We start from the raw sequence: 21,907 nt of genomic DNA, 5'->3' as shown, positions 1-21,907 counted from the left end.
CGACGTTAAACTCTAGAGTCGGACCGGCGACTATAAACCCCTCGGCTTGAAGATCGTCGAACGACGACGGTAAACTCTATAGTCGGACCGGCGACTATAAACCCCCCGACCGAGACAGCGCCGCGCAAATAAACTGAGGCCCAACATCTAGGGCCGATGATCGGCAAGCGTTAAACTCTAAGGACGGCGAAACCGGCTTGACGACCGTCGAGCGGCGATGTTAAACTCTAGAGTTGGACTGGCGACTATAAACCCCTGGCTTGAAGACCGTAAAGCGGCGACGTTAAACTCTAGAGTCGGACCGGCGACTATAAACCCCTCGGCTTGAAGACCATCGAGCGGCGACGTTAAACTCTAGAGTCGGACTGGCGACTATAAACCCCCCGACCCGAAGATCGTCGAGCGGCGACGTTAAACTCTAGAGTCGGACTAACGACTATAAATCCCCCGACTTGAAGACCGTCGAGCGGCGACGTTAAACTCTAGAGTCGGACCGACAACTATAAACCCCCCCCCGGCTTGAAGATCGTCGAGCGACAACGTTAAACTCTAGAGTCGGACGGGCGACTATAAACCCCCCAGACGAGGCAGCGTCGCGTTGAAGTACTTCAACGAGACACTAGCAGAAAGTCCATGTAAAACGTACAGTCGTTTCACTGAGCGTCGTAGTAAAGAAAAACACTAAACTCAGAAGTCCCAGGCAGAGTGGGAGGTCGTTTGACCGATCGGCGAAGTTAAAAAATTCCCTGCGGGATAAAGGTCGAGAGACCGGTAGGCACAGTTACAAGGAACATCCAGAATGAAAGGTTAACACAGCAAAAGTTGGCATTCATTTAAAAAAGTCCGCCGACCGGGGACAAAGTTACAGATGCCACATTAAAATTAAAGTCTAGCCGATTGGTAGAATTACAGAAAATACTTCATTCAAGGTAGTCGAAAATATGTTTCGGGATGGTAGTGAGAAGCACCGCATGCTCTGTAGCAGGGATGACCACGGAGTCGGGGAGCTGGCCCTTGGACTTCGGGTAGTCCGCAGTGGCGGTGATGGCCAACTCGAAGGCGATGACCAGCCGGTTGCAAACCTTCTCCACAAACTCCGCCGAGCGGATGTATTTTTGCCTCAGAGTTGCGACGCGACCTGGCTCCGCTTCTTGGTACTCCTTGAAGGTGGCATGGGAGGCATCTAGAGCCTCCTGCAGGGCCTTCACGTCGTCCTTGAGTTTGGTCACCTCCTCCGAGCGGCCCTTCTGCTCTCCTTCTAACAGCTCGGCTAGCTCATTCACACGATACTCCAGAGCTCGGGCTTCCACATTCTTTTTGTCCAGATCTGCGATAGCGGTGTTCTTCCGAGTGGTGGCTATCTCAATCTTGCGGTCATAGGTTTTGACCTTATTGTCAAGCTGGTCCAACATGTATGCCTGGTCGGCCGTCTTCTTTCTCTCGGCCTCTAACAGATCCTTGGTTTTGGCGAGCTCCTTCTGCAGCTCGGCATAAGAAGGGCCTCGAGAAGAGGACGGGCTGCCCTAACTCTTCAGCCTCTTCAACTCCTCCTCTACCATAGCCAAGCGGTTGGAGACAGCAATCTCTTCCACCAATCGCTGATGTACACAAAAAGGTTAAAAGGCCGATCGGGAAGGCTACATAAAGAAGAGGAAATAAAGCTTACCCCTGTGGACTGCTGCATGTGGCTGTCAGCCAGCTTGTCGAGCGGAATCATGGCCACACGGGCCCGAGCGTCCGCCCACATCTCAGCGAGGGACCCCTTCATAGTGATCATATGTTCAGGAGCTGTCAGCCGATCGGACTCGACCATGAACGCCTCAGTTGGGAGATGCAGGGTGACCCTAATAGTGCGGCGCCGGCCCGGAGTCGTCTGAGTGGACACCACAGGATCAGAGGCCGGGCTGGACATTGTGGACAAAATGCCCGAGTGGAGGACTCAGCGTGGTGCAGGAGGAAGGGAGCTAACCGGCACCGCTTCAATGGGGGCCGCAGGCGCATCCAGCTGAGAGGGAGTCCGGTCGGAGGAGAGTGCCTCGACCGATGGTGCTTTGCCGCATTGAGAGGCGGTGTCCATCCGCTCAGACACTTACACTGCGGAGGTTGCCGAACGGAGAGGCTTCTCAACTCGTCGTCTTTTCCTGTCGAGCAGAAGCTTGTCCTCTGGTTCGGAGTCTTCCTCCCAAATGGACGGTCCCTTGCTAGGAGTTGCACCGCCAGCCACATCCATACGCGAAGCCTGAGCGGCCGACTCCCCTGCCTGCGTTGCACTCTCGTCCTCGTGAGAGCCGACCGGAGCAATGCCCAATTGCTCCATTTCCTTGGTCGCTGCCGCTTCGAGCGCAACCGCTTTCTTTTTCAAAATCCCGAATAGCACCGACTCCATTATGATGTTTGCTGCAAGGAAAGGAGAAAGAAATCAGTTAGAACTCAAGACAAATGTACAAGTGAAGTTCTTACCAAAGCCGCTCGGGAGCGGGGTTCAGACCGGACTCAAGCCGAATATATACATCACTCCTTCAGGTAGAAGCTTGTTGATGTCGAGCTTCAAACCGGCCAGAAGATTCGCTGCTTGAAGATAGTCCAGTCGGGTCTTAAACTTCTTCAGCTCAGGAGAGGTTGGCGGTCCGACCTGCCATTTAGTGCGGAAAGGGAGCCGCCCGGGCATACGAAGAAAAAAGAAGTTTTCTTTCCAATGTTTGTTGGAAGAGGGAAGTTTATCAAAAAAGACTAAGCCGGGCCGAGCCTGAAACAGATAAGTGCCCGGCTCGGATTGCTTAGGATAGTAGAAATAGTAGAAGACTTCCGGGCGAAGGGGAATGTTGTCTATCTTAAATAATACCACAACTCCACACAGAAGGCGAAAGGTGTTGGGAACCAACTGGGCGAGCGGAATTCCAAAGAAGTTACAAACTTCGACAATGAAGGGGTGGAGAGGAAATCGCAGACCGACTGTAAACTGTTCGCGGAAAAAATAGATAGTGTCGCGCGGAGGGTTATGTGGCCGAGCGGAAGGAGAAGGTAAGATCAATTCGAAATCAGAAGGGATGTCGAAAGCGTTAAACAGGCTCTCGGCATCGCTCCGATCGAACCGCGACTCTATGGTGGTATACCATGGGCCGAGAGCGAGGTCCGCGGGCTGAGAGGAACTTGCCATCGCCGGGACAACAGTGGAGAAGGCGGAAATTGGGAGAAAAGGCAAAGGCTTGGGGGAGATGAACGAAACAGTAACCAAAGGACGAGAATTCGGCGAAGAACGCAAAGAAAACACAGAAAGAAAGAGGGAAAGGCGAAGAACCTTACAGAGAAGATGAGAAGCGAAGGAAGAAGGCGAGAGATCGCCGGAATGCCGAGGAGCAGGGTCGCCGGGGCACTGAGCAGCAGGAGGCTTCTGGACGCGAAGGCGAAGGTGTGGCAAAGGAGAAGGGTGAAGGCTTTATAGGGTTAGGCCCGGTCGTCTTAAGCCGTTAGATTCAGGTCACAGGAACCTAGGCCCACATCGCGCCGTTCATTTCAAACCGACGGACGTCGCGTCAGGCGTAAGGCGGCGGTCGTACGAAGACGTCAGCCGCGCCATGTGGCACTTGGTCAGGGGAAGAAATTTAAAGAGTCCCATCACGAGGCAGAACCCACGTGCTCAACCCTAATGGCGGAGATTTGCACGCATTCCGAGAAGATCCCTGGTAGCTTCATCACAGGCCATTGGGGCAGCCTTCGACAACTCGCCGACCGACCCATAGGGACCGAGCGGAGGTATACTTTCGGTATTGGCGGGTCAGCTGTCGATTGGCCAGACTCATAGTCCAGTCAGTCAGACTTAATGTCTCCTTCGACTAGACTTGAGGGGGAGGCATGTGATCCGGTGGTAAAGACGGGGGGACCACTCGTTGGCGGGAGGTCAACGACACGTGGAGGTCAAGGGTCAAGAGGGTCAACACCAAGGTCCGGGTCTCCGATCCGGCCGACCGAGCGCCCGGTCCAGGTCTCCCAGGCGATCGGACAAAAGACAACCCGACCATGGGGCGGGTTTCCGACGCTCAAGGTATAGAGCAGCTAGGACGCTCGGCCGAGCTGCAGGACAGTAATCCGCAATCCCAGCCGAGCACGTGAATAGGGCTTCTTGGAGAACATGAGCGCCGAGCAGCCGTTCCGCTCGGCCCGGGAACAGAAAAGAGCGTTAGGAGACAAAAAGGACAGCTGATAGTTTCATCCTCAAGACACCTGCCGCCGACAAACAACATGGTCGGCGGCTAGAGCGAACAGAATATCGTACGGTAGAAGCTTCCACCGTCACATCCGGAATATGCTCGGACGATTGCGGAATGACGTCAGGCGTACTTTTCTGACACAACCCTACTGAGGTATGTTTGAGGAAGCGTGCACGCATCAAGAAGCGTGCCCGCACCTCCCTGGGGTTCTATATAAGGACCCCAAGACTTCGACGGAGGTATGTAATCTTGATCACTGTAGCCATAGTAACGTTACTCTGCTTCTTCGTTGTCTGACTTGAGCGTCGGAGGGTCGTCGCCGGGAAACCCCTCCCGGCTCGATTTTTTTGCAGGTTCGCCGGAGATCTACACCACCAGTCGGAGATAGCGGAGAGTGTCACGTCCCTAGCGTCTGTCGACTCAATGTTCGGACAGGATTAAAAACTATTTTAATATCATCTAAAATCTTAAATAAATATTAAAAGTTGGTCAAACTTATACCTCCAAGTCAACCAACAATAAATAAAATATTTTGTTTATTTTATTATAGAAAAATTAAAATTTTAATATAAAGAAAATATAAATCAATAATGTATAAAAAATTTGATATATTAAAATTTTAATATATAAAATCTTTAATATGGTAAAAACATTATATTATTCATATTGAAATTTTGATATGAGCAGTATACATTGTATCATATTAAATTTTATATCATACTAAAAATTAATTTTAGTATATCTTTAATATCCTTATATTTGGTATATATTGATATAGTGTGCATGATATATTAAAATTTTTGATATTTTACACTTTTAATCATGTTAGTAAAAAAATCTAATATATAAAATATTTAGACTATAATGCTCAAAAAAATTAACATGAGTAATTTTTTTTAAAAAAAATTATTGAATAACTTTCAAAATAACAAAAGGCATTTTAGATAGTGTAGATTGGGCAGGATTTATTAAAAATCATCTTGAAAAAGATGGGTGATAAAAAATTTGAAAGTGCTTCGTGTAAAAGGATGGATACTTATTTATTGGTATGCAAATTATCTTCCACAATATAATTTAGTAGAGTAATATTAATATCTGGAACAACCACTAAGTTTTCTTGTCGAACGAGTATCTTCCTATTCTTAATGCTTTCAGCAAAATAGAAATCATTTGAGCAAGAGCAAAACCAAAAGTAAAAAATATCTATTTAGAAACTTTCTGCAAAACTAAAATTAATTTAAAGACCAAGAACACACTTCATTAAAAAAAATATCTTATTCCTAATACATTTTTGTCAAAATCTCTATACGAGGAATGTTTCCAAAAGTAGACAACAACTTTCACAACTCAATCAACCTTATAGCAATAATCTAGTCGGTTAAAGCGTTCAGCCAAAATATGATAGTTGTAACCACGTTCAAATCAGCGTTGAATTAAGAAAAAAGATAGAATTATATAATACAATAAAACATACTTCTCTGGAAGTTTATCTTGCTCATTATCCTTTTATCCATCAACTACGGCCTACGGTACTTAAGTCAGTAAATTTGGAAATTATAGAATATTGAATACATAAATTAAATTTATCACACTATCTTCATTATCAAATTCTTCCGCAAATTGTTTCCCAGTAAGAGATGCAACGGCTCTATTTTACTACTACATTCAAGTTTATGTGGCATGGTAGACACAAAGTTATATTCAACTTTTTTTTTTTTTTTTTTATCAATTTTCACAGTCAAATTAGATGAAATATCTGAATAATTCTCTTAAGACATTTTCCTACATCCAAAGGAACTTGCTTGAAACCAAGACGGTAACATTTAATTAGAAATATATATATACATATTTTATAAAATTCAGATGTTGGACGTATACTAAAGCACTTGCAAGCTTTTCCATAGGAACAAATTCATTTTTTAATTAAATATCATACTTAACTTTTGTTGAATTATTATCATGTAACACTATTTCCTTTTTATAAATGTAATGTTAAAAGTATATATTGACTTAAGTTAAAGTAAAAAAAAACAAAAAAAAAAAAAAAACTATTCACTAAACTCAACTATGTCATTACTAAAGTATCATTCGAGACTGAAATGAATCCAACGTTCAGCAAGTTTGTTCTCGGCTTTTTAATATTTGTTCAATACAAGCTTAATTAAATAAATAATATTAAATAATTTATTAAATTAAATAAATAAATTTAAATACATATGTATTTATCACTTTAATATTTGTTGACAATATTTATGAATAATATCCATAAATAATATTTATGAATCATGTCCATCATACTAAATAAATAAAAAATAATAATAAATAAGTCTGTATTATCATGTTCAATAATCAATCAAATAAACTTAATTGGAAGTTAGAAACGAACCAAGCTTAAATAAAATTATTGGTGCAAGTTGCACCAGAATCAAACATAAGTTTTGATATTGTTAAAAGTTCAAGTTAAGTCTTGTTGTGATCTAACAAGTTGACTAAGTGTGCAAGTTATTTACTCAACCGAAAAAGACCTAGTTGGAGGCTAAGCAGGAAAAGTCTTAGCAGATCGTGGAACCCAGGTGGAAAGACCAAGTGGGTCAAGAGGACCCGACACTTGCAGTGAGATTGAGAGGTTTGGAAGACCGAAGATCGAAAGAAAGTCCTAGCAAGTCGATCAATCAAGGCTAAGTAAAAATGTAAAATACCGGAAAATGGACGAATATTAATAAGGGAATTTTTCAGAATTTTTGGAAATTTTTCGGGAATTTTTTGAAACTCGTATGGACGAGTTTACGGGGGAAAAAAAACGGGGCTCGGGAAAAACCTGTTTAGGCTACCCTGTTTTAATGAAGAAAAGTTTTAATTTCTTTTCCCTTTTATCTTTTTCTTTTTCTTGTTTTTCGCCGTTCCTTTTTCCCTCTCCCTTGCGCACCGAGCCGCACTTCTTCCCCCGCCCGACGTCGTGCCCTAACTGCACACACGGCGGTTTCCTTCTTCCCCAAGTGCACAAAACTTGTGCTGACACTTCTTCTACTTCATCTTTTTCCCCCCTCCTCTGGTCCGACGAGTCATCGCCGGCCACCTCTACCCTAGCCTCTTCACCGCTGCACACTGCCGCCCCCAGTTGCTGTGCCCTAGGTTTTTGCCGCCGGCCACTGCGAGTTCTAGCCGTCTTCATGGTTGTATTCCCCTCTTTTGTGCTCAGCACTAGCTGCCTTCCACGGGCTGATCTGTGGCCAAGCGAAAGAAGTCGCCAATCTAGCCTCAAGACCAGCGCTGGATTCTCAGCCTCGGGTTGCTATGAAGTTGCCGACAGTGAGTAAGGTGATCAGACCACAAGGTGAGCCTTGATTTGGTCTTGCATGGTTGAGTATGTACACACTGTGAATTAGACATTTGTTTTCTCTAGGTGCTGATTTGGAAGGGTTGACTTGCTAGGCAACGGCTCCACCTCGCTCCGGATAGGATTATTGGCAGCAACTTCGCCTACTGTGCTGCAACAGCGAATCTTCTCCAGCTGTGATTTGAGGTGAAAATGTAGGATTTTGACACATGTTTTAGGTATGAATTGATACGTACCTAATTTGGTTATAGGGTGATTTAGGTATGTTATATTATAATACATGATAAATTATAGTCATGTTTCGAATTTGATATTAGTTAGGTATGATCATTTTTGTTGTAGATAAATTGTGTTCGATGGTTGTGTTGATTTGGGTTAAGGAACTAACCCTGGTGGACCCACTGATTTTATTTAATTAGGGTTCGTTAATTGTGTTGTGTTGATTAGTTGGATTTGTTTTAGGTAGATTGAGATTTATGGTTTAGGGGGTTTCTCTAAAATTGTTCTTAAAGATTTTTATTTGGCTATTCGTTTAATTTGTAGCTAAATAAAAATGTATGTTTGGTATTATAGGACTTTGACGCGAGACGAGTATCTCGGGGTCGAAATTGGACCTTTCTTTTGTCGGAGGAGGGTACTTTGACTTATGTCTTTTGATATGCATAATAAAGTGTTTAACATATAGCAATGATTGTGTTTTTCATTTGTTTCGGTTGGTCACTACATGATCTGTTACATGTTGCTTGTTTACTTATTATGCACTACATGTTATTATTTATCTGACCATACATGCTTTAGGTAGTGACCCAACCATATGATACATTATGTTCAGGACCTAGGGTTTATTTGATACCCTATCTGTTTGTGTACCTTCCATCTGCTACATTGACTTGTGGTACACCTTTTATTTATGTATGGATCTTGCTATGCTATTCATGATATTACCATGTTTAGAGTCATGCATCATCTTGCATGATTGCATGCTGTGCGGTTGTCTGCTCCATTATTGTGAGTGCATCGTCAGTTACATGTATCTGTACACACCACCACTCATGGGTTAGTGGTATATCAGACAGGTGTGTTCGGCAGACAATTCCGCTCTGTTTGGCTCCGTTGGTTTAGTGTAGCAGCGTTGTAGCCGGCAGGCAGTTGCACTTTGTTTGGCTCCGTTAGTCCGCTCATGGGTAGTGTGACTCAGCGTAGTTGCCGGCAGAGAGTCCTCCCCGTCATCGTGTACCGGGAGATGAGAGCATTGCGCTCCCCCATTTATTATTCTGGGGTAGGAGTATGTGTGTACTCCGACAGCATCCCGTCCACTCGGTCACTCATCAGGGGCAGTGATGTCAGAGTGCACGGTTGTCATAGCTCTACCCACTCAGACTCACCATTGTGTGTGAGATGGCTGCCTGGCGTCAGGGGTGACCATGTCATTGGCATCATATGCATGATGCATTTATTGTTTGTGTTTGCTGCATTTATATGAATGCATTTGATTGACATGCATACAGGATTATGACACCTTCGGTCTGACGACCTGTTACCTTTTTACCTTGATCCTGGTTAGTACAGTTTTCTCCTGTTTTTGTTTCAGTTGCATTTATCCTTCTCGTATTCAGGAGACTGTACGCATGATTAGTGTTATCTGTTATTTACTTTATTTTGCATATCAGTTGTACCTGCTGAGTGTTGGACTCACCCTGCCTCCATTTTGTTGGTTGCTACTCGGAAAACCTAGAGGTTCCACTGTACATAAATTTTGTACAAAGGTCTGAACCTTTTCCTAGCTACCATGTGTTCTTTTAAATTAAATTTTGGATCGCCTGCGGAACTTAACACGTTTGATCCAAAACTTAATCTATTTGTTCTTTTAGGTTTTGACTTGGATCTCCTGCGGAACTTAACACGTTTGATCCAAATCACCTAAGTTATTAATTCCAGTAAATATTAATTTCCAAAATTGGTTCCCAGTACTGACGTGGCGAGGCACATGGCCTTCTTGGATATGGGAGCAACCACCACCGACTAGACAAAACCTTTTAAGGAAAGCTAATATTTAATTTCCTAAAATAACTTTAGGTCAACCGAAAAGAACAATCAAATCACAAGGAAAAGAAAAACAAAAGAACACTATATCGAAAACAAATTCGAAATACTAGAATCGTATGCCTCTTGTATTTATTATTATTTCCAAAAATAACTAGTATGATGCGGAAAGAAAAATTACTAGTTATACCTTTTAGAAAGACCTCTTGATCTTCTACCGTATTCCTCTTCTAACCTCGGACGTTGTGTGGGCAACGATCTTCCAAGATGAGAACCACCTAGGCACCTTCTTCCTTCTTCCTTCAAGTTTCGGCCAAGCACAAGAACTTCCAAAGGATGAAGAATTTTCCACCAACCAAGCTCCAAGGGATGCATGCTTTCTCTCCTTCTTCTCCTTCCTTGATCCGGCCACATCCTCCAAGCTCCAAGAGATGATAGATTTCGGCCACAACAAGAGGAGAGAAGAGAAAGGGAAGTGTCGGCCACCACACCAAGGAAAAGAGGGAGAAAATAGAATAGAGTCATTAGCCTTGAAGCCTCCTCTACCCCCTCTTTTATAATCCTTGGTCTTGGCAAATAAGGAAAATTTAATAAAAACTTCCTTAATTCTTTTTCCATTGAAAAGGAAAATTTATTTAATTAAAAACAATTTTTCTTTTCAATTTTGCAATGGCCGGCCACACCATAAAATCTCCAAACAAATAAAATTTTAAACACCAATTAAAACTTCCTTATTTGCTTCCAGAAATTTATAAAAAATTTGTCCAATAATTTTTCCCTTCATGATTGGTTTATAAAAAGGAAATTTAATAAATTAAAATCTTTCTTTTAAACATGTGGATAAAAAGAAAGTTATCTCTATAAATTAAAATATCTTTTAATCTACAAATAAGGAAAGATATCAAATCTTTTCTTAATCTTTTGTAGAAACTTATAAAAGAGAATATTTAATTTTAAACTCTCTTTTAAATCATGAACATGGTTAAAAAGGAAAGTTTTCTTAAAATTTAAAATCCTCCTTTAATCAACAAATAAGGAAAGATTTCAAATTTTAAACTCTCTTTTAAACATATAGATGATTTACAAATAAGGAAAGTTTTTACCAAAAATTAAAACCATCCTTTAAAACTACAAATAAGGAAAGAGATTAATCTCTTCTCTTAATCTTTTGTAGAAAGCTATAAAAGGAAATTTTTAATTTTTAAACTCTCTTTTAAAATCACGATATCCACATAAGAAATAATTTTAATAAAAAATCCTTTTTAATATTCTAGTGGCCGGCCACCTAAGCTTGGGACCCAAGCTTTGGCCGACCACCTACATGGCTCATCCACTTGGTCTTGGTCGGCCCTAGCTTGGGTTCTAAGCTAGCTTGGCCGGCCCCATTGGATGGGTAAAAAGGTGGGTATGCGGTGGATATAAATCTCTATATACAAGAGGCTACGATAGGGACTGAGAGGAGGAATTGGTTTTGGTCTCCCGATAAAATTAAACGTCCCGTGCTCGCCCCGAACACACAACTTAATTTTATCAATAATAATTCATTCCACTAGAGAACTATTATTGAACTACCGCACCAATCCCAAATTACATTTTTGGCTCCTTCTTATCATGAGTGTGTTAGTCTCCCTGTGTTTAAGATAACAAATGTCCACTAATTAAGTAAGTTACTGACAACTCACTTAATTAATATCTAGCTCCAAGAGTAGTACCACTCAACTTCATCGTCATGTCGGACTAAGTCCACCTGCAGGGTTTAACATGACAATCCTTATGAGCTCCTCTTGGGGACATTCTCAACCTAGATTACTAGGACACAGTTTCCTTCTATAATCAACAACACACACTATAAGTGATATCATTTCCCAATTTATCAAGCTTATTGATTCATCGAACTAAATCTCACCCATTGATAAATTAAAGAAATAAATATCAAATATATGTGCTTGTTATTATATTAAGATTAAGAGCACACACTTCCATAATAACTTAGGTCTTTGTTCCTTTATATAGTCAGTATAAAAGAAACGACCTCTAATGGTCCTACTCAATACACTCTTAGTGTACTAGTGTAATTATATAGTTAAGATAAACTAACACCTAATTACACTACGACCTTCCAATGGTTTGTCCTTTCCATCATGGTCGTGAGCTACTGTTTATAATTTATAAGGTACTGATAACATGATCTTCTATGTGTGACACCACACACCATGTTATCTACAATATAAATTAATTGAACAACTACATTTATCACAAATGTAGACATTTGACCAATGTGATTCTTATTTCTAGATAAATGTTTTATACCAAAAGCTAGGCTTTTAGTATACATTCTAACACATTGTTGTTATATTTTCAGGTTGAGGCTGTCCGGAGCAGTTCCAGTTGCTAGTCCCCATCTGCACGTAGTGCTAGTCCTCTGCTGGTTTTGAGTTGTTATTTTATCTTAGTTTCTCTATCAGACTTTGTTTTTAGTCTTGTATTGTTTTACTTATGGATATTGTATGGATTCTTATCGTTTGATGGATTTTTGGTATGATTTGGATTTATTCTACTACATGTCTGCCTGGACGGCAGAAGAGGTGAGTTCATCGGATTTGAGCTTTACGAGTGTAGTTGAGTAGGGTTGATTTTGAGTCATGGTATTACTGCTTTGGTTTGCTTATATTTATATAAACTGCGTGGTGATGGTTTATTTACATGTTATTATTCCAGCCGCATGTGGCTGAGGTATATGAGAATGTAGAAAAGTTTCCGATTGTCCGTCGTACAGGGGAGATGCTGCCGAAATTTTCTCGGACAGGGACTCCTCCGGGGCGTGACAATTTAGTGGTATCAGAGCTTAAGTTTTACGATCTTTGTTTTCGTATTTTGGGATATTTGGGATAACCTGATACCAAATTATTTGGTATCAGAGCGCCAAAGTCTGGCGATACTTGTTTGGTTTCCGTGTGTTGGATTTTCGAGATTTATCTGATACCAATTTATTGGTATCAGAGCAGGGTGTGATACCTGTTTTTACTATTCTGGATATATTGTGCTAACCCAAGTTTGCGAGTCAAACTGGGTAGTTATTTTGGTTGTGCGGATTTTCCATTACGTATATGTTTTGGACTTTTGTTTCGGATTTATATGGATTTTCGGTGATTTTCATGTTCGGAATTTTGAGGTCAGAAGTTGGGGACTGTACAGCGACGGAACATCTCCAGACGGTATATAGGTATGATGTTTAATTTGATAGTTATGACATGTATTAGCACTTTATCTTTAGTACCTGTCTGGTTGTTGTAACACATATTACATGTGATGGGATAACCATTGAGCATGGTTGACCTTAATAGAGATCAAGGATTATAGTCTATGGTGATTTTTCATATCATACCATCTGTAGTTTTAGATTCTGTTACTACTAGTAGGAGATGGAGGCACATACCAGTCTCTGCTATTGTTAGCTGGCTAATGGATGATACCTACATATTCCTGTTGACTTAGCAGTAGAGTTTTTATACTCATATCTTTTGGATATTAAGGTACCCGATACGATGAAAATTGGTCATTGGGGAGTTATCAAGTTTGATCATTGTTGAGAATGGTTTGAGGTTGAGGGATATTTTGAGATCAGATATTGTGATATGTTGATTTCTAATGGTTTGTGAGAGTAAATGTAATGTGTTTGAGTGATCTCGTGCAGCCTCTAGTTAGATAGTAAGGTGCCTTGGATGCTTATGGACCCACATATTATAGTTGGTTTGTGATAGAGCGTTGCTCTTACATATTTTGGATTGTTGTGGTGAGGCGTTACTCCCACCTATTACGGATTGTTTGTGGTAGAGCGTTGCTCCCACACATGTGGTATTTCGTGTGATGGAGCGTTGCTCTCACACTGGAGGATTTATTTTTTTGTGATTTATATCGTTGGTGATCAGATCTGTTTATTGTCGAGGATCTTATGGATTGGGAATGTCTGTGATACGGACATTATGTGTATTGGTTTTACCATTAGGGCTTGCGGAGCCTTAGATGTTTTCATGGACTAGATGATTTGGGTATCCCTAGGATATTGGATCAGAACTCGTTATCGTTATTGACGACGTGGTGTTTTATTCCTGATCTGAGGTGTATCACGCACATCATCTTTGCATAGTTCTAGAGATGTTTCGATGGAAACATTTAGATGTGAAGATCAGTAGTGCGTATTTTGATTGTCTTCTGTGAGATGTTTGAGACACACGGTCACCAGTAGGAGTATACCGTGGTTCCACAAGAGATCGAGGTACTTACCGTTGGAAGTAGACGGAGTCTATAGAAGAGGCTCGCAACTTTCTTTGTTTGGCTCGATATTTCCGGAGATACGTTGAGGGTTTCTCTCGGATAGCTATGTCACTGACACGCCTGACCTGGAAAGGCATGAAGTTCACTTGGACTGAGGATGACAAGACCAGCTTCTAGGAGCTGAAGCGGAGACTAGTGTCGGCTTCGATTTTGAATTTTTACCTTCTGGAGAGGACGAATATGTCCTCTGCACCGACGCATCTATTCAGGGTTTGAGCGCTGTTCTGATGCAGCACGATATGGTAGTCTCCTATGCTTCTCGTCGGTTGAAGGAGCATGAGAAGATCTACCTTGTACATGATCTGGGCAAGTCGCCATTATTTGTGCTTTGAAGATTTGGTGTCATCATCTGTACGACAATACATTTGAGATTCTCATTGATCATAAGAGTCTCAAATACATTTTTACCCAGAAGGAGCTTAATCTCCGACAGAGGAGATGGATGGAGTTCCTGAAGGACTACGATTGTACCATTAGCTACCACCCGGGGAAAGCTAATGTGGTTGCAGATGCACTCAGCAGGAAGTCCAGAGGGACTTTGGCTTGCCACCAAGTTTCAGTTACAGACTTGGTTCAAGTTTCTCTGAGTTAGATCTTGAGGAGTAGGGACCGACAGAGCAGGGTATTCTGGTTACCATGGTTGCTCAGTCGTCGATCAGGACGAGGATCCGAGAGGCACAGGCTGGTGATCAGCATTTGCAGTTCATTAGTAGTCAGATAGCTTCCGGGCAGCAGACCGAGTTTACACGAGACGAGGAGGGTATTATATACTTCCGAGGCAGATTATGCATACCTCAGTCTTATCCGGTCTTACAGGAGCTACTTCAGGAGGCTCATCGCTCTCGATTTGCGATCCATCCAGGCGGGACCCATATGTATCGAGACTTGAGGCGTTACTATTGGTGGAACGGTATGAAGAAAGACATCGCGGATTTTGTAGCTAGATGTCTTGTCTGTCAGCAGGTGAAGGCTGAGCATTAGCGACCTGCCGGGTTACTTCAGCGGATTCCTATTCCTGAGTGGAAGTGGGATCACATTACTATGGACTTTGTGGTAGGTTTACCGAGGACACGACGAGGCCATGACGCGATTTGGGTAATCATTGATCGATTAACCAAATCCGCGCATTTCTTAGCGATCTGGAGGACTGATCCCCTGGATCGATTGGCAGATCTGTATTGCCGGGAGATCATCAGACTACATGGTGTTTCGTTGAGTATCATTTCGGATAGAGATCCACGGTTCACGTCTCGTTTCTGGCAGAGTCTGCAGCAGGCCTTGGGCACACAGCTCCGTTTCAGTACAACTTTCCATCCACAGACAGATGGACAGTCAGAGCGGACTATTCAGACTTTAGAGGACCTGCTGAGGTCATGTGTTATGGATTTCAGAGGCAGTTGGGAGGACCATCTGCCGTTAGTAGAGTTTGCTTACAACAACAGCTTCCATTCGGCTATCCAGATGGCACCGTTTGAGGCGTTGTATGGTAGACCTTGTCGGACACCCGTCCTCTGGGATGAGGTTGGAGAGGCCCAGTTGTTGGGACCTCATAGAGTTTAGCAGGATGCAGAGTTGGTCCGTACTATCAGATGGAGGATGTCAGAGACGCAGGACCGCCAGAAGAGTTATGCTGATCGGAGACGCAGACCACTAGAGTTCTCTATTGGCGACCATGTATTTCTGCGAGTTTCACCCACGAAAGGGGTGAAGAGATTTGGCCTCAGAGGTAAGCTAGCTCCGCGGTACATTGGTCCTTTCGAGATCTTAGAGAGGATCAGAGCGGTAGCTTACCGGCTGGCACTACCACCGTCCCTGGCAGGCGTCCACGATGTATTCCACGTATCTATGATGCGGAGATACGTGTCCGACCCGACGCATGTGCTGGCAGATATTTCAGTTCCAGTTCAGCCTGACGTCACTTATGAGGAGGTTCCGGTACGGATTCTCGACCGGAAAGAGTGTCAGTTGTGGAACAAGACTATTCGGCTGGCTAAAGTTGGATGGCAGCAGCATTCGGATGAGGAGGCTACTTGGGAGCTTGAGGATACGATCCGAGCTCGTTATCCCCATCTTTTTACTTGAGGTATGTGATTTAGTTTACCGTTCAGCATTTATACTTTATGTCTGTTGTTAGTACTGCTGATGGTAGATAATGAAATTTGGGGACCAAATTTTTATTAGTGGGGGAGAATGTAAAATATCGGAAAATGGGCGAATATTAATAAGGGAATTTTTCGGAATTTTTGGAAATTTTTCGAAGCTCGTATGGACGAGTTTACGGGGAAAAAAAAACGGGGCCCCGGAAAAGCCTGTTTAGGCTACCCTATTTTAATGAGGAAAAGTTTTAATTTCTTTTCCCTTTTTCCTTTTTCTTTTTCTTGTTTTTCGCCATTCCTTTTTCCCTCTCCCTCGCGCACCGAGCCTCACTTCTTCCCCCGCCCGACGCCGTGCCCTAACTGCACACACGGCGGTTTCCTTCTTCCCCAAGTGCACAAAACTTGTGCCGACACTTCTTCTACTTCATCTTTTTCTCCCCTCCTCTGGTCCGACGAGTCACCGTCGGCCACCTCTGCCCCAGCCTCTTCACCGCTGCACACTGCCACCCCCAGTTGTTGTGCCCTAGGTTTTTTCCACCGGCCACCGCGAGTTCTAGCCGTCTTCACGGCTGTATTCCCCTCTTCTGTGCTCAGCACTAGCTGGCCATCGGCGCTCGTCTTCCCTTTGCTGCGGAGATCCCCACGCCGCCGCCACTTTTTCTTCTCTTCTTCTCCTCTGCCGATCACCTTTTTGCTGCCCTAGCGCCGACAGCCAACCAATCTGCCTACACGGGTTCTCTGTGCCACTGTCCCCTTTGTGACACATTGCCTTCCACGGGCTGATATGTGGCCAAGCGAAAGAAGTCGCCAATCTAGCCTCAAGACCAGCGCTGGATTCTCAGCCTCGGGTTGCTGTGAAGTTGCCGACAGTGAGTAAGGTGATCAGACCACAAGGTGAGCCTTGATTTGGTCTTGCATGGTTGAGTATGTACACACTGTGAATTAGACATTTGTTTTGTCTAGGTGCTGATTTGGAAGGGTTGACTTGCTAGGCAACGGCTCCACCTCGCTCCGGATAGGATTATTGGCAGCAACTTCACCTACTGTGCTACAACAACGAATCTTCTCCCGCTGTGATTTGAGGTGAAAATGTAGGATTTTGACACATGTTTTAGGTATGAATTGATACGTACCTAATTTGGTTATAGGGTGATTTAGGTATGTTATGTTATAATACATGATAAATTATAGTCATGTTTCGAATTTGATATTAGTTAGTATGATCATTTTTGTTGTAGATAAATTATGTTCGATGGTTGTGTTGATTTGGGTTAAGGAACTAACCCTGGTGGACCCACTGATTTCAGTTGCATTTATCCTTCTCGTATTCAGGAGACTGTACGCATGATTAGTGTTGTCTGTTATTTACTTTATTTTGCATATCAGTTGTACCTGCTGAGTGTTGGACTCACCCCGCCTCCATTGTCGTTATATTTTCAGGTTGAGGCTGTCTGGAGCAGTTCCAGTCGCTAGTCCCCATCTGCACGTAGTGCTAGTCCTCTGCTGGTTTTGAGTTGTTATTTTATCTTAGTTTCTCTATCAGACTTTGTTTTTAGTCTTGTATTGTTTTACTTATGGATATTGTATGGATTCTTATCGTTTGATGGATTTTTGGTATGATTTGGATTTATTCTACTACATGCCTACTTGGACGGCAGAAGAGGTGAGTTCATCGGATTTGAGCTTTACGAGTGTAGTTGAGTATGGTTGATTTTGAGTCATGGTATTACTGCTTTGGTTTACTTATATTTATATAAACTGCGTGGTGATGGTTTATTTACATGTTATTATTCCAGCCGCATGTGGTTGAGATATATGAGGATGTAGAAAAGTTTCAGATTGTCCGTCGTACAGGGGAGATGCTGCCGAAATTTTCTCGGACAGGGACTCCTCCGGGGCGTGACAAAAAAAGTCCAAACAGATCTGGAGGATTAAAGTTTGACAGGTAGGTTGAGGTTAACAACTGGAGGAGCGACAGTGAGGTCATGTTCCTGAAGGAAACTGTTGATACAATCTGACCTGGCTGTTGTTTTGATGTTGACACTGATTTAAGTTTGTATCAGATATTAATCAAACTCAGACTGACTACTGATCGAGGTGATCCGTTGGGAGGGAAAGTCCTGGTGAGTGAAGCCAGGCAAGGGAAATCCAGATGGGTCAAGGTTGACCAGACAACTGGTGAAAAGTCCAAGCAGGGAGCTTGGCATGGGAAAAGTCCAAGTATGGAGACTTGGCACGGAGTGGTCAGAGAGGGCTCGGTAGCTCGTTCTCTGGACCGGACGAAGTCAGAGAGGGCTCGGTAGCTCGTTCTTAAGACCAATCCTAATATCACATGGGCGTTGGATCGGTCAACAGACCGATCCAGTGGGATTTTGATTGCCTGATCGGTGCACAGACCGATCTGGTGAAACTATGTTTGCTGATCGGTCTGGCGACCGATCAGGAAACACTCAGTAGCACACTGAGTGTAATCTGATCGGTCTGTAGACCGATCAGGAAACACTCAGTAGCCTACTGAGTGTAATCTGATCGGTCTGTAGACCGATCAGGAGATGATGTCGCGAGAAGGAAAAAGGCAGTGGATCGGTCCGTGGACCGATCCATATGAACCCTGATCGATCTGTAGGACCGATCAGGTCATATCCTGATCGGTCTTGAGACCGATCAGGTGACGATCTCAGGAGTGCGAGGAACCGCACTCATTAAGCCCTGATCGGTCTGCAGACCGATCAGGCCATACCCTGATCGGTCTTCACGATCCAAAGGTGTGGATCGGTCCACTGACCGATCCACCACATTGTCTGCACACACTGTCAGTTTCTGCTGATTTCTGATTCGTTTCTGATGCGTCTGATCTAACATCTGCTTGTGAGCTTTTTGAGTAACAGGTTGCAGGTACCATGGTGATGCTTGAATTCAAATCAATGACTATCAAAGGAATAAAACAAAATGGTTTTTCCACTAGTTATCGCTGCAAATTGTGCAAAAGAAGCGTCAACGTTCACTGGCTTGTTCAGTTGGCTCACTGGCTGCAATCAGCTTGACTCTTCCTTATTGGTTCGAGCTCAGAGACACCAGTGAAGACCAAGGATGGTATTGGTGTGAGCTCAGATAATCAGATGAGGAAGAAGCGTGATTGGCGACGCTTGGTTCGGCGACAGTGATACGCTACTGGTTGACGTGATTCGATGCAGTGGTTTGGCTCTGGCTGAAGACAGCAAGAGAGCAGAGAAATAAGAAGGAGGTAGAAGAGAGGTTTGGGAAGAATTCTTTCTTTTGTAGCAAACTCTATGTCAACGTTCAAGCAAGGGTGTTCTGTGAAGCTTTTGGCTGTGAATCTACTTCTTCTTCACTCTCTGCATTCATTGTGGCTGTAAGTTGATTGTGCATTCATTGTAGCCACAAAATTCTGTAAGTCTAAGTCTTGTGCTTCATTCTAAATCTGTTTTGAGACTTTGTGGGAGGTTTCTCCACCGAGAAGGAGAAATACTTAGCCGGAATCTGTCCGGGGGTTGATCTACCGAAAGATCAAGGGATCGTCCACCTTACGGGCACGCCGATGAGTAGGGGCAAGTTATCCCCGAACCTCGTACATCATTGTGTTAGTGGTGGTGTGTTTTCTTCTTTGCATAAGTGTTTGTTTTGATTATTTCCGCTGTGCTAACAAATCTCTGTGTAGAAATTTTGTTTTTGTTTTTAAGAGGCTATTCACCCCCCCTCTAGCCATCTAAGATCCCAACAAGTGGTATCAGAGCCTGGTGCTCTTCATTTCGGCTTAACAACCCAAAGAGCTAAACAATGGCCATGAAGGAGGGATTCAGCACCAACCGTCCACCCTATTTCAAGGGAGCAGATTTCCAATACTGGAAAAGCCGCATGGAGTATTACCTCAAAACCGATATCTCCATGTGGTTTTCCGTCAAGGAGGGTTTTACACCACCAAATGATTAAGAAGGTAAGGAACTTGATTCGTCAAGGTGGTCTACCGAACAACTCCGCAAAGCACAAGCCGATGCCAAGGCTATGGTCACCTTGCAATGTGGAATCGCCAAGGACCAACTCGTCAAGGTAGGTCCGTTCTCGAGTGCAAGAGACCTATGGAACAAACTCATCGAGCTCCAAGAGGGAACTCGAGATTCTCGGATTGCCAAGAGGGACCTATTCTTGAATCAGCTTCAAAATCTAACCATGAAGGACAGTGAAACGGTAAGTGAACTTCATGGGAGATTCAAGGAGATCATCAACGGTCTACACTCTGTGGACGAACGAGTGGAGAATCGCGATCTAGTAAGGTATGCTCTAAAAGCTTTTCCTAGGAATGCCTTGTGGTCATCTATGGTAGATGCCTACAAGGTATCCAAGGATCTTTCCATTGTTAAATTAGATGAATTTTTCTGTGAGATGGAACTTCATGAGCTTGCTAACAAAGGTCAAAAAGAGAAGGGTATTGCTTTGTTTGCAGGACCAAAGAGCAAGGATGGAAGAAGGAAGAAGGAAAAGAAGAAAGAAAAGGAGATTTCCTCATCCACCTCTTCCTCAGAATCCGATGATGAAAGTGGATCATCATCAAGTGAGATGGCGAATTTCGTAAGAAGAATCATGAGAAGGAGCAGGAGATACAAAGGAAAAGGTAAACCTAGTGAACAAAATATTGACAAAACTAATGTTACATGTTATGAGTGCAGCAAAAGGACACTATCAGTGAGTGTCCAAAACTTAAGAAGAAGGAGGAACGAGCCAAAAAGAAGGAGGAAAGAGCCAAGAAGAAGAAGGCTCTCAAGGCCACTTGGGATGAGTCCTCATCAAGCTCATCGGAGGAAGAAGAGAAGATGGAAAAGAGCACACGACAATTAGCACTCATGGCAAGGGAGGTTTCGGACTCCGGAAGTGAGGGAGATTCGAGCGACGCCTCAACCGCGGCTTCATCATCGTCGGATGATGAAGAGGTAACCTCTTCTCATATAGAAAAGTGTTATAAGACTATCACTCATTTATCTACATTGCTTAAAAAGTCAAAAACAGAAAATAAATTGTTAAAAGAAGAAGTAAAAACATTAAGGACCCTTAGGGAAGATGAGGTCGATGACCTACATCTAGAAGTCCTTGAGGATGAGAACAAGGCTTTAAAGGGTGAGGTTGAGAAACTCAAGAAAATGCTTGAGAAGTTCTCAACTAGCTCTAAGACTCTAGACATGATTCTAAATGCCCAAAGGACAGTCTACAACAAGGCCGGGCTAGGGTATCAACCCAAGGAGTCGAGTTTCATTTCTCTAATGTCTAGAACTCAAGATAGTAGATTACATGTTTCTAGGGCTCATGGAACTAGGAAAGGTATGACCAAGGCATGGATTCCTAGGTCTTTCGTTGTAGAAGCATTAGGTCCCAAGATTTGGGTACCTAAAACCTCTATCTTCTGTGTCTTGTAGGCATTGGTCGAGGGGGAGCATTTATCAACTTGGTTTGTTGATAGTGGATGCTCCAAGCACATGACTGGGAACAAATCACTGTTTACAACCATTCAAAACAAAAGTAGAGGTAATGTGTCTTTTGGTAATAATGGTAGCCTTAAGGTTGTAGGAGTTGGAGACATTCATATATCCGAATGTCTCCATATCAAGAATGTCCTTCTAGTCAAGGGGTGACTTTTAATCTCCTAAGTGTCAATCAATTGTGTGATACGGGTTACACAATTGAATTTCATTCAAGTCAATGTTTGGTTAAATACATTGACACACTTGACACGGTACTAGTAGGCACAAGGGTTGATAATATTTATCAAGTATCATTTAAAAGTGCTATTAATGCTTTGATTAAGTGTTTCATGTCAAAAGAAGAAGAGTCTTGGCTTTGGCATAGAAGGTTGGCACATGTAAACATGAAGAACATTC

Source organism: Zingiber officinale, chromosome 5B (assembly GCF_018446385.1).
Source record: "Zingiber officinale cultivar Zhangliang chromosome 5B, Zo_v1.1, whole genome shotgun sequence".
Classification (NCBI taxonomy): Eukaryota; Viridiplantae; Streptophyta; class Magnoliopsida; order Zingiberales; family Zingiberaceae; genus Zingiber; species Zingiber officinale.
This window is presented reverse-complemented; position numbering follows the sequence as displayed.